Source organism: Cnephaeus nilssonii, assembly GCF_951640355.1.
Source record: "Cnephaeus nilssonii genome assembly, chromosome: 5".
Lineage (NCBI taxonomy): Eukaryota > Metazoa > Chordata > Mammalia > Chiroptera > Vespertilionidae > Cnephaeus > Cnephaeus nilssonii.
This window is the reverse complement of record NC_137076.1, coordinates 24,315,099-24,327,655: the sequence shown is the minus strand read 5'-3', so window position 1 is coordinate 24,327,655 and position 12,557 is coordinate 24,315,099. Positions and strand designations below refer to the sequence as shown.

The window sequence follows — 12,557 nt, the reverse complement described above, 5'->3', positions numbered from 1 at the left end:
CATATCTTCTGTGAGAATTTTTTATAAAAGAATAACCACAAACCATAAATGACTGGGATGTAACAGTAACAGCACACTTAAAAGGATTTCTTTTATTTCCTTTGTGATAGACAATTTGATTGCCATTTAGGAAAACAAGACATTTTCTTGTATTCTGTGAGGAAATGAACTTAATTCTACCTTGGGTAATGATTACCATTTTAATATATATATATATATATATATATATATATATATATATATATATATATTATTGATTTTTTACAGGAAAGAAGGGAGAGGGATAGAGAGCTAGAAACATCGATGAGAGAGAAACATCGATCAGCTGCCTCCTGCATGCTCCCTACTGCGTATGTGCCTGCAACCAAGGTACATGCCCTTGACTGGAATCGAACCTGGGACCCTTGAGTCTGCAGGCCGACTCTCTATCCACTGAGCAAAACCGGTTAGGGTTGATTACCATTTTTTATATAGAGCACAGAATATATGGTTTGCCGAACCTAAATTGTAAGAAGCACAAATCATACTAGTGATAAAGGGGGAGTTTTTGTTGTTTTTATTTTTTGGAAACCTGTGCTCTTTCATCAGATATACAGACATGAATGCCTTTGCTTTTGTCTTGATTCATTGTGATCATGGCGTGGCTTTGTGTGATGGTGGACATGTGTGACCTTTTCTTTTCAACCACGTATATTTAGGGCTGGCAGGGAGTGCAAGGCTAGCAACAAGGTGTCTGAAACAGCTTTTGCCTTTCTTATTATCTAAATACTGAAATATTTCCTTATTGTATTACACGCATTTCCAAAAAGTACCTCAGTGAAATATATATAAAATCACGTACTCCTTAACAAGATATATCACACTTGTTATCTCCTTTATGAGTTACCTGAGGTTTATCAATTTAGGAGTATTGTCCAAGAACACAAACCTACCAAGAAAAAAAAGTTAGCATCTCTCTTGTAAAGTCATTCCTGCTGAGAGAGTATGATCATTTTTGTTTTTTTCTTTAAAAAAAAATATTTATTGCCCTAGCCGGTTTGGCTCATGGATAGAGCGTCGCCTGCAGACTGAAGGGTCCCAGGTTCAATTCTGGTCAATGGTACATATCCGGGTTGCGGGCTCAATCCTCAGTAGGGAGTGTGTGGGAGGCAGCCGATCCATGATTCTCTCTTATCACTGATGTTTCTATCTCTCTCTCCCTTCCTCTCTGAAGTCAATAAAAATATTTTTTAAAAGTATTTATTTAGAGAGAACCCTGGCTGGTTTGCGTCAATGTTTAGAGTGTTGGCCTGAGGAGTGAATGTTTGCAGTAAATTCCTGGTCAAGGGCACATATCTTGGTTGCAGGTTACATCCCTGACCCCTGGTGGGGCAAGTGCAAGAGGCTACTAATTGATATTTCTCTCACATTGATGTTTCTCTCACACACTTTAACCTCCGTTCCTTCCAATTTGTCTGAAAATTAGAGATAAAAATATCCTCAGGTGAGGGAAAACAAAATAAAAAAAAATGAGAGAGGAAGAGAGAAAAACCAGTGAGTTATTCCACTTATTTATGCATTCATTGGTTGATTCTTGTGTGTGCCCTGGGCCAGGACTGAACCTGCAACCTTGGCTTTTGGGGATGGCACTCTAACCAACTGACCTACCTGACCAGGGCAATAGTATGATCTTAATGTTAATTTACAACGTCCTACTCAGGCCAGGTAGTTTAAATGGAAAACATACCCAATTTAGCACAAGAGATGTTATGAAATATGGGATAAAAGGTGCTGTCTTTTATTTCATTGAAGATCCAAAGAAATCCAGACTTGGTCCCTATCCAAGACACTCTAGGCTGTGATATATAGGCATGAAATAAAAAAGTCCTTGCACTCCTGGTGATTATGTTTTTGTGGGAAAAGAGTGATGGTTCAATGAGAAAGCTTTCGATTCTAACAAAATAAAAGTGTTGAAGGTAAGGAAACATGGACAGGCAAGATAATCGGGAACTGGGTGGATTATATATATTCATTACAGGGGGTATGGGCCTCAGTGAATGGGGAAATCATCTTAGGTCATTTTTCCTCCACCTAAAACATCTTACCTAATAATAGACAAACGTGTAAATTGACCGTACCTCTGCGACACTGAAAGCCAATCAGGAGTGAGTATGCAAATTAACCTGACAAAGATGGTTAATCTGCAAATGCAGGCATGAAGCAGCTGGGAGGGGCGGGACACCTGCTATGAAGGGGAGGGAGCAGTGGAGGGAGCTATAGGAGCAGTGCTTCAGCTGGGAGCGAGGACTTGCTGGCTCCCGGGTGGCTGGGAGTTAAGCCAGGGGAAGGAAGGCCTATTCTTGCATGAATATCGTGCAACAGGCCTCTAGTCTTAAATAGTCATGGATCTGCTTGAATGTGGATTTAAACAATGGATAACATTACCCAAAGTTCTGTCTTCCTGGGATTGACAGCAATGGTTTTCCATAAAGGTAAGGATATGGTTGTAAGTTTCTGAGCATGTGCTCTTTGATTAAGAATGTGGACATGGGTATGTGACATGAGGGACTTCTCACTGCTTTAGGACATAATACTTTTTGGTACTGATTTTCTATTTAATAGCAATGGAAATAATTTGAAATTCACTTGAAATGGCATATCATTTTGCTGTATTCAAACTGAGTGAGCAATTTGTGTACCTTACGAAACCTTTGAGTTACTTTATGTTGAAGAAAGTTCTGGTCATCTGCACGGTTGTAGCCCATCATGGGTTTTCTGTGAGTAGAGTGATTCCTGTGCAAGTCCAAGGTGGGTTCCTGGTTAAGATGGCAGAAAGTTATTGCCGTTTAGAGGATGATTATCTAAGAAAAAATTGAGGTGAACTGCAAAACGACAGTATCAGCAAAGCAGGTAGATTTGATATCATGAAACTGGGACCTTTTCTGTGCCTTTGATAAGAGGAGTAGCTGGAAGTTTTTTGTATCCGGGGAAGGCACCAAGCCTTCCATGCTATTTTTTTGCTGTTTGCAGGGACCATTTCCATGTTTCCACCCCCAGGAGATGAAACATGGGGTGCAAAGTGATGGCTTCTATTTCATTGAAGACCCATGGACATCCAGACTTGGCCCCTTTGCTTTTTCAATGCTAATTTATGTTTTCTTAGTGTGTAGAGCTGATGTGATTTTATAATTCCTGTTATCTGGTGTGATCTCTTGCCCCCTCATTGCTCTCATCTTGTAAATGAAGAACATTAAGCAGCAATCTTACCCAAATTTACATAACTTATAATAAAGGAATCTCTCCATTTTAAAGTCATTCCTCTACTGTGGAATGTTAAAAACTTTAACCACAGAAGAACCTGCTAGGCTTATATAATTATGTACTATTACAAATGTGGTGTCACAATTTCTAAACAGGACTAAAAATTCAAAATGGTAATCCACCTTGATGACATTCTGAGAAAGGTAAAGGTAGAAGAACAGACCTGTCTTTAAAGGTAGATTCAGTATAAATAGGCACCATGATTCTATTCCTTTGGGTTGATGGAATGTCTTCTGTCTTGATGGTGGTGTAACTGCATTTGTGGAAACTCATAACCACTCTTGAAACAGTATGTATAAATACTAAAAACAATATAAAACAACATTCCCTGGCCGGTGTAGCTCAGTGGATAGAGTGTTTGCCTGGAGACTGAAGGGTCCCAGGTTCCATTAGTGGAGTTTAACTACTAGGTATGGTCCAAGAAAGAGGAAGAGAGCCCTGCAAATACCACTGTCCCTTGAAGTTTTGGTGTGTGTGGAGGAAATAGACTTACTAAGGTAATCCAGGCAGCCACCGAACAAATGATTAAGCAAATAATAAAAATCTCCAGAAGATAGGTGACCAGTACTTAGAATCACTACATTTTATATTACCTTAAATGTCTACTTTGCAACAAAAATATAAGCCATGAAACAATACAGGAAAGTAGGAACCATATTCTGAGGGGAAACCAGTAATTGAAAAGGGACTAAGCTCTCATTAGGACCCCCCCCCCCCCCCCCCAGTTAAATTAACAGGTGATGTGTGTAAATTCAAAAGGGCTATGTAGTAAATCTGAGAAGCTCAGTGACTGGATGTAAGCTCACGTGATCTGATCATAAATTCCTAACTGGGCATGTCATAGTGCATGGTCACACCTCAGGCCTATATCTTCCTTAATAAAAGGTTTATCTTTGCCTAAAGTATGCCCTGTCCCATATTCTAATGCATCTAGGTTAACACATTAAAATATATATGTATATATGTGATATGTGTATAGATAGATAGATAGATAGATAGATAGATAGATAGATAGATAGATAGATATTCATTGATTTCAGAGAGGGAGAGACAGAAACATCAATGATGAGGTAGATTGGCTGCCTCCTGCACTGGGGATTGAGCCCTCACCCTGGCATGTGATCCTTGATTGGAATCAAACTGAGGACACTTCAGTTCACAGGCCAGTGCCAGACAAGCTAGGGCATGAAAGAGCTTTAATACACCTTTGAGATTCCAGACCCCTCAGAATGAGCACGTGATTTTGTTGCCTGTATACCATCCCTATTATCTATAAATGTTAACATTTGAATCAATCAGAGATATCCCTATATTGCTTTTTCCAACCTTCTTAACCTCCTACCAGCAATGGATTTCATATAATCTTTATGTTCCCTTTTATTCAAAATGCATAAAAAGAAACAACTGCAAAACTGCCCATCTCTGGACCATTTTCTCAATCCATTGGGAACTTATTTTCAGGCATGTCTTCAATTTGTCTCAAATAAATTTTTTTTCTTTTCTTCTAAAAATATCATTGTTATTTTAATTATCACCTGAGAATAAGTTTATTGATTTTTTTTGTTTTATTAATCCAGTTTTTTTCCATTGTTTTTTACAGAGTGGAAGAGAGGGAAGGAGAGAGAGAAACATCAATGTGAATGAGAGAGACACATTGATTGGTTTCCTCCTGCACAGGTATGCAACCTGCAATCCATGTATACTCCCTTGACTGAAAATCAAACCTGAGCCCCTTCGGGTCATGGGACAAAGCTCTAACCACTGAGCAATGCCAGTCTGTGATGTTAGTTTTTTTTCCTCTTTTATTTTTTCAATTTTTTTCTATTTTAAGAAAAACGATTTTAAATATAATAATGTTACATGCAACAAACCTTAATATCTCAAGAAAAACTATCTTAAATAAAATACTGTTACATGCAATAAACATTAATATCTCAAGAAAAACTATTTTAAATATGATAATGTTACATGAAACAAACACCAAATATTCAAGAAAAATGATCTTACATATAATAATATTACATGCAACAAACATTAATATTTCAAGAATAGAAGGATTTTAAGTATAATAATATTACCAAAACTGTACTAACATAGTATGATATCATAAGAGTTGTAGGAAATATTAAAAATCTGCAAATAACAAGATTACTTCTATTATATTCTAAAATATTATTTTCCTCTGGCTCTATTTTTGTTCATCAGTTTATGATGTTCATTATATTCCACAAATGAGTGAGATGTGATATTTATCTTCCTCTGACTGGCTTATTTCGCTTAGCATGATGCTCTTCAGGTCCATCTATGCTGTTGCAAATGATAAAGAGTTCCTTCTTTTTTTACTGCAGTGTAGTATTCCATTGTGTTGTGTAGATGTACCACAGTTTTCTAATCCACTCATCTGCTGATGGGCACTTAGGCTGTTTCCAACTTTAGCTATTGTAAATTGTGCTGCTATGAACATAGGGGTGCATATATCCTTTCTGATTGGTGTTTCTGATTTCTTGGAATATACTAGTATTCCTAGAAGTGAGATTATTGGGTCAAATGAGAGTTCCATTTTTAATTTTTTTAGGAAACTCCATACTTTTGTAAATGATCCATGTGCACTTGAGAAGAATGTATATTCTGCTGCATTGGGCTGAAATGTTCCATAAATGTCTACCAAATCCATCCGATCCAGTGTGTCCTTTAGAGTCTCTGTTCCCTTGTTAAGATTTTGTATGGAGATCTGTACAGGAAGGTCAGAGGGGTATTAAAGTCCCCTAGTATGGCTGTGTTTTTGTCAATCTCTCCGTTAAAGTCCTCTACAAGTTTCTTTTATATATTTAGGTGCAGCTATATTGGGTGCATAAATGTTTACCAGGGTTATATCCTCTTGTTGGATCGATACCTTTAGGATATATAGTGACCTTTGTTGTCTCCTGTGATGGCCTTCATTTTAAAGTCTATTTTGTCAGATATGAGTATTGCTACCCCAGCTTTTTTTTTTCTTTTTCATTTGCATGAAAACTTTTTTCCACCCCTTCCCTCTCATCCTGTATGTGTCTTTTGTTCTGAGGTGGGTCTCTTGTAGACAGCATATAGTTGGGTCATGTTTTTGTATCCATTCAGCTACCCTACACCTTTTGATTGGAACATTTAATCCATTTACATTTAGAGTTATTATTAGGTACTTATTTATAGCCATTTTAATTCTGTTTGCCTAGGTTTTTCTTCTCAGCAATCCCTTTAGCATTTCTTGTAATGCTGGCTTGGTGGTGATTCACACCTTTAGCCTTTTTATTTTGGTCTGGGAAGCTCTTTATTTGACCGTCTATTTTGAATGATAGCTTTGTTGGATATAGTAATCTTGGTCTCAGATCCTGGCTTTCCATTACCTTGAGTACTTCATGCCATTCCCTTCTGGCCTGTGAGTTTCTGATGAGAAATCAGGTGTCAGTCTTATGGGAACTCCTTTATAGGTAACAGTTTACTTTTCTCTTGCTGCCTTTAAGATTCTTTCTTTGTCTTTAATTTTTGGCATTTTATTATCATGTGTCTGGGCATGGGTCTGTTTGGGCTCTTCTTGTTTTGGGTTCTCTGTGCCTCCTGAACTTATGTGACTTTTTCCTTTACCAGATTAGGGAAGTTTTCTACCATTATTTCTTCAAACACCTTCTCTATACCTGTAAGAAGTGCCTTGTTGTTTTTTTTCTAGGATCGCTAAATTTATTTTTTAAATCATAAAATTTTTCTTTCCAAAGAGCATTATATTCTGCATAGGGCTCTGGAATAGATTTCAGGGACATATTGACGACAGCTGCTTTTACCCCCACCCCCAAATGACACAGTGATCATAAAGAAAAGTGTTCACAACAACTACAGGGTTGGGGTTGGGGGGGGTTCCTTTTTAACCACAAACAATGGACAAAAAATAAAATTCACTCATTCTGCTGCTGTTTTAATATTTCAGCATTAGTTTTCGCATGCCCCTCACCCTGTTTGTAAGGAAATAAAACATGACATGTGATGAACAGCAAAGATTTCACTAGACCTCAAATGCAGAACACCTACGAAGCAGAGGATTGTTGGCATTTTTAAAAGAAGCAGATTTTAAAAAAGCAAATCTCCTTCAGTTTTTCACTAGTCTTAGAAAAATTTTCCAGTACACTGCTTTACATGTTTTTTGGATTTTTTTTCCAGCAAACACTGTGCGTTCTGTATCTTGTGTTTCTGTAATGGAAATAATCTAATTTCCAAACCCTTCTAAAGGCTCATCAATTTTGAAGAATTTTATTGATTTATAGAAATAAAAATTGATTTGTTGTTCCACTTATTTATGCATTCATTGGTTGATTCTTGTATGTGCCCTGACCAGGGTTTGAACCCACAACCTTGATGTATTGGGATGGTGCTCTAACCAACTACGCTAACTGCCAGGGCCAAGGTTCATCGATTTTTGTAGGAAGCGGTTATAGGGTTAAGCCTCGGACTGACCTGCTGGCAAAGTCACAAACAAGTCCCAAGCTTGGAAGGGCACAGTCCTCTAAGCATAATTAAGCTTGATCCTGTAACTGATCCCTAGATCTTTCCTGGGTAGCTAGTGGGCTGTGGGAGGGGCAGCAAGTGCTGCCAAAAAAGTGAAACTTACAAGAACATTGTCAATTGCCTTGTTTGTCCCTGATTATAAATAAAGCCTCAGCTTTGCAGTCTGGGTCGGTTCTGTGGCCTCAGCCAGGCACAGAAAGGTCCACCCAGGCTCCCAGCTTCATGAATCTATTTCTGCGTCTTGTTTTCTTTATTTCTATTATTTTCTCAATCCCTGGCCGCCTCCATTTAGAACCGGTTCGTTCATCTCTCTTTCCGCGCAGGACGCGGAAAAGGGAGATCCCCGCCATGTCTGGCCCCCGCCGCATCAGGCCCCCGCAGATTTTGATCAAAGCTTCTGACTCATGATGAATTTGTTTAACCCTCTGACCACCTTTCCCAAGGATCCACCCAAATCTTTGGGAATAGTGGCTGTGTAGTAATAATAGGCCCACCAAGATCACCAAAGGAGCCACGACCCCCTGCATAGGACTAATCATATCCAGAGCCACCCTGTGGTTCCTGCCATCTGCCATTCTGAAGGGCTCCATGTATCTACTGCAGAGTCCCAAGTTTCATTGGCACCGAAACCAACCATGCCATCACAGTGTCCAGGTCTCCCTCTTCTGTCAGAGGCCATTAGACCTCCTCCTCTAGGAGGTGACGGAGGAAGAGGAAGGTTCCATGCTCTGCTCCGAGGCCCACCACCTTGGCCAGGAGGAGGGGGAGGAAGTTGTCACGAGGGCTCATATCATAATCTCTTCTAGATGGAGGCATTGGATGCCTATCTGAACCGGGAGGCATTCTGTCAAAACCACCTCTTTTACTTCTCCGAAGTTGACATACAGATGGCCAAGAGACAGGAAAAAAATGCTCAAAGTCACTGATCATCAGAGATGCAAATTAAAATGACAATGAGGTCATTTAGCTACACCTGTCATAATGGGTACCATCAACAAATCAACAAATGACAAGTGCTGGCGAGGATGTGGAGAAAAGGGAACCCTAGTACACTGCTGGTGGGAATGCAGGCTGGTGCAACCATTATGGAAAACAGTATGGAATTTCCTCAAAAATTAAATATGGACCTGCCATTCAACCCAGTAATCCCGCTTCTAGGAATATATCCTAAGACACCCATAACATCAATCAGAAAAAATGAATGCACCCCTATGTTCATAGCAGCACAATTTATAATAGCTAAGATCTGGAAACAGCCCAAGTACCCATCAGTAGATGAGTGGATAAGAAAGCTGTGGTACATTTATATCATAGAACACTATGCAGCCGTAAAAAAGGAGAATATCTTATCCTTTGAGACAGCATGGAGGGGCCTGGAGAGTATCTTGCTAAGTGAAATAAGTCAGTCAGTGATAGATAAGTATCACATGATCTCACTCATATGTGGAATCTAAGTTAACAAACTGATGGAGTGGATCCAGAACTTGGAAGCATGGAATAGAGTATAGAATATCAGAGAGAAGGTAGGGGGAGGGTGGTAATCAACCAAAGACCTTGTTTGCATATGTGCATGATCCATGGACATAGACAATGGGGCAGTGAGGGCCTGGGGTGAGGACAGGCTGGAGAGGACCAAAGGGGGAGAAAAGGGGACATATGTGATACTTTCAACAATAAAGAATTATTCAAAAAATCCTATATAATAAAAGGGTAATATGCAAATTGGCCCCAAAGGTGGAACAACTAGGAACGGCCAGTCGCTATGATGCTCACTGACCACCAGGGGGCAGACAACTCACTGACCACCAGGGGCAGATGCTCAAGCTGGGCTGATTGCTGCGAGCTCAGTGGCAGTGGCAGGAGCCTCTCCCACCTCCATGGCAGTGCTAAAGATATCTGACTGTGGCTTAGGATATCTGACTGTGGCTTAGGCCCGCAGTCGGACATCCCCCAAGGAATCCTGACTGCCAGCTTAGGCCCTATCCCCCGGGGAGTGGGCCTAAGCTGGCAGGTGGACATCCCCTGAGGGGTCCCAGACTGTGAGAGGGTTCAGGCCAGGCTGAGGAACCCCCTGAGTGCATGAATTTTCATGCACCGGATCTCTAGTAAATAAATAAAAGAAGATGGAGTCAAAACAACAACAACAAAAACGCCTCTTCCCTGCATGGAAATCCCACAGGATGAACAAGCGATCATCAAACACCATTGTAGAGCCACCATAATCATAGGTTTCATTATAAAAATTGGCATCATAAGGCTGTGCATGTCTTTTGATGGGAGATTCTGATACAAGATCAAGGATTATCTATCAGTTTTTCCTTCAATAAGAATGACTCTGTTAATGGAATTATTTCAGCATTCCTGAAAAAGCTTCATTGTTCTCTGAGTGTTCTCCCAAAGTTCTTTGATTTTAGCCCCTTTAACCCCAATAAGTCCTCTTGCCAGACTCTGATGAATCAACAGTCTCAAGTCACAGTCAGAGTTGCTTCCTTGATAGTGCTGGTAGTTTAAGAATTCCACAGCATCAGATTCTAGTGGGAGCTATCTGGTTGCAGTGGGTCATAGCAACTGCAGGCCCTTTTCCAAGGCCGGGATGATTTTCTTTAGAATTTCTCCAATTGTTTTAGTATGTGTTTGGGGTCACTGCTTTCTGGGACTGAAACACTGGCATTGTAGTCTGTTCAGAGAGCTGTGATATTCTTGCCTCCTTTTCCAATCATTTTTCCATTATTGTTATACTCATAATACATTAAGTTTTGTGGTCATTGGTTTTTATTATTTTTTTACTAGAGGCCTGGTACACGAATTCGTGCAGGGGTAGGTTTCTGGGGCCTGGCCGGCTATCAGGGCTCGTGGGGGAGCGGGGGGGGGGGGGGGGAGAGAAGGACCGCAGGAGGTTGCTGGCCAGCCAGGGGGAGGGCCCGCGGGAGGTTGCCGGCCTGGACTGTAGGAGATTGGCCGGCCGCAGGAGGTTGGCTGTGGGAGCGCACTGACCACCAGGAGGCAGCTTCTGCGTTGAGCGTCTGCCCTTTGGTGGTCAGTGCAAATCTTAGCGACTGGCCGACCAGTCATTCTGGTCGTTCTGTCATAATGGTGACTTAAGCTTTTATATATAGCTTTTAGAGAGAGGGAGAGAAAACATTTGTTGTTCCACTTATTTATGCACTCATTGGTCGAATCTCGTATGTGCTCTGACTGAGAATCACACCCGCAAACCTGGTATATCAGGACAATGCTCTAACCAACTGAGCTACCCGGCCAGGGCTGTGGTCATTCTTATTAGAATTCATTATACCTCTCTATTGGGACTACAGGTGCCATCCTGCAGGTCACCAGCAGCAGGACACTGACAAAAACCATGATTGGGGTTTCTGGTATTAAAAATAAATAAATGAGTTTCATGACCCCCCAAAAAGTAACTATAAACAAATAAAAATATATAAATTGGCTGCAGGAAAAAGATCTAAACTTATATGTACATAATATTGATTCATAATGTATGATGAAATATAGAAAACAATGTTTATCTGAAAATCCACAATTGTCAGTATGTGAAAAAAATTAGTATTAGATGACTTAGTAAAAGTTAATAAAATATTTTTATAAAATGGTAGAAGCGATCCTTTGATAGACAAATGCACATACATTTAATCATACAATCAGACATCACTGCAAACATGCTGAGGGATTACATCCAGCTACAAGTCGCAGGGGACTCTCAGTTTTTCTGACATGAGGAAGGTGCTGATTCTCACATGAAAGGACCAGGTCAAGGAGGCCAGTATACAATGCAGGTAAGAAGAAAACAACCATATCATTAATTTAGAATGCAGCAATGCAGATGTCATAGAGAATCAGGAATACATACTAACACACTAAGCTGTTTCTTACACATATTAGACCTTTTAGACTTACAATCTAGAGAAGAGGGGAATCAGAGAATATTCCCACACAGGAAAGTGTGAATCAGTTTCCTAGTGGATACATGGGGGCTTACAGAAAAATACAAACCAATGGGTCTTTTAAAAAATATATTTTTTATTTCAGAGAGGAGAGTAGGGGAAGATATAGAAACATCATTGGGCGGTCCCCTCCTGCAGGCCCCCATTGGCAATTGAGCCCACAATCCAGGCATGTGCTCTGGCCAGGAATAGAAGCATGACCTCCTGGTTCATAGGTCGACGCTCAACCACTGAGCCACATCGGCCAGGCTGGGAGTTAGTGCAAATCTTGTATTTATCTCTCTCTCGCCCTGTATGTTGGCTCCAAAATCTGCCTGATGCCTTCTTTTCTTCCACCTTTCAAGTCAGGCTATTTGTGACCTCTACCATGGAACCATAAAGGGGGTGAGGGCTGGGAAACCTGGTTCCTAACATGACCCATAAGGTGGACAGCTCCAACTCTAGTTTTATTCTATGACAGGTCTCTCTTCCTAAGTCAAAGTCTATTCACCAAATACAGTTATAAGAAAAGACAAAATGGGAAGGCACAAATATAAAAATGTACATAAAACTATATTCTTTAGCACCATTTTTATAAACTTGCCATACATGAAAATTTATTCCAGGTGTTTAATAGTAATGGAAAATTGGAAAAGTCTCTTATACCTCTCACTCTAAAAAAGAGCTTCATTAGAGAGAAAAACAAAACATATACAATAAGATATTCTGGAACTGTCACAAGACCTGTAGGAAAATTCTAACTAACACCACACTGTATTTTTCAAT

The 12,557-nt window shown here is 40.1% G+C and overlaps 1 pseudogene across 1 annotated transcript; it reads right to left on the bottom strand.

The window, feature by feature from the left end:
* Window positions 1–7,796: 7,796 nt before the first annotated feature.
* On the bottom strand, window positions 7,797–10,550 carry LOC307100549 (heterogeneous nuclear ribonucleoprotein K-like; annotated as a pseudogene). The gene is made up of 3 exons: window positions 10,407–10,550; window positions 10,008–10,361; window positions 7,797–8,698 (listed from the first exon to the last, which is right to left on the bottom strand). The product of its transcript is annotated as a heterogeneous nuclear ribonucleoprotein K-like (transcript).
* Between the last annotated feature and the right edge of the window lie 2,007 nt (window positions 10,551–12,557).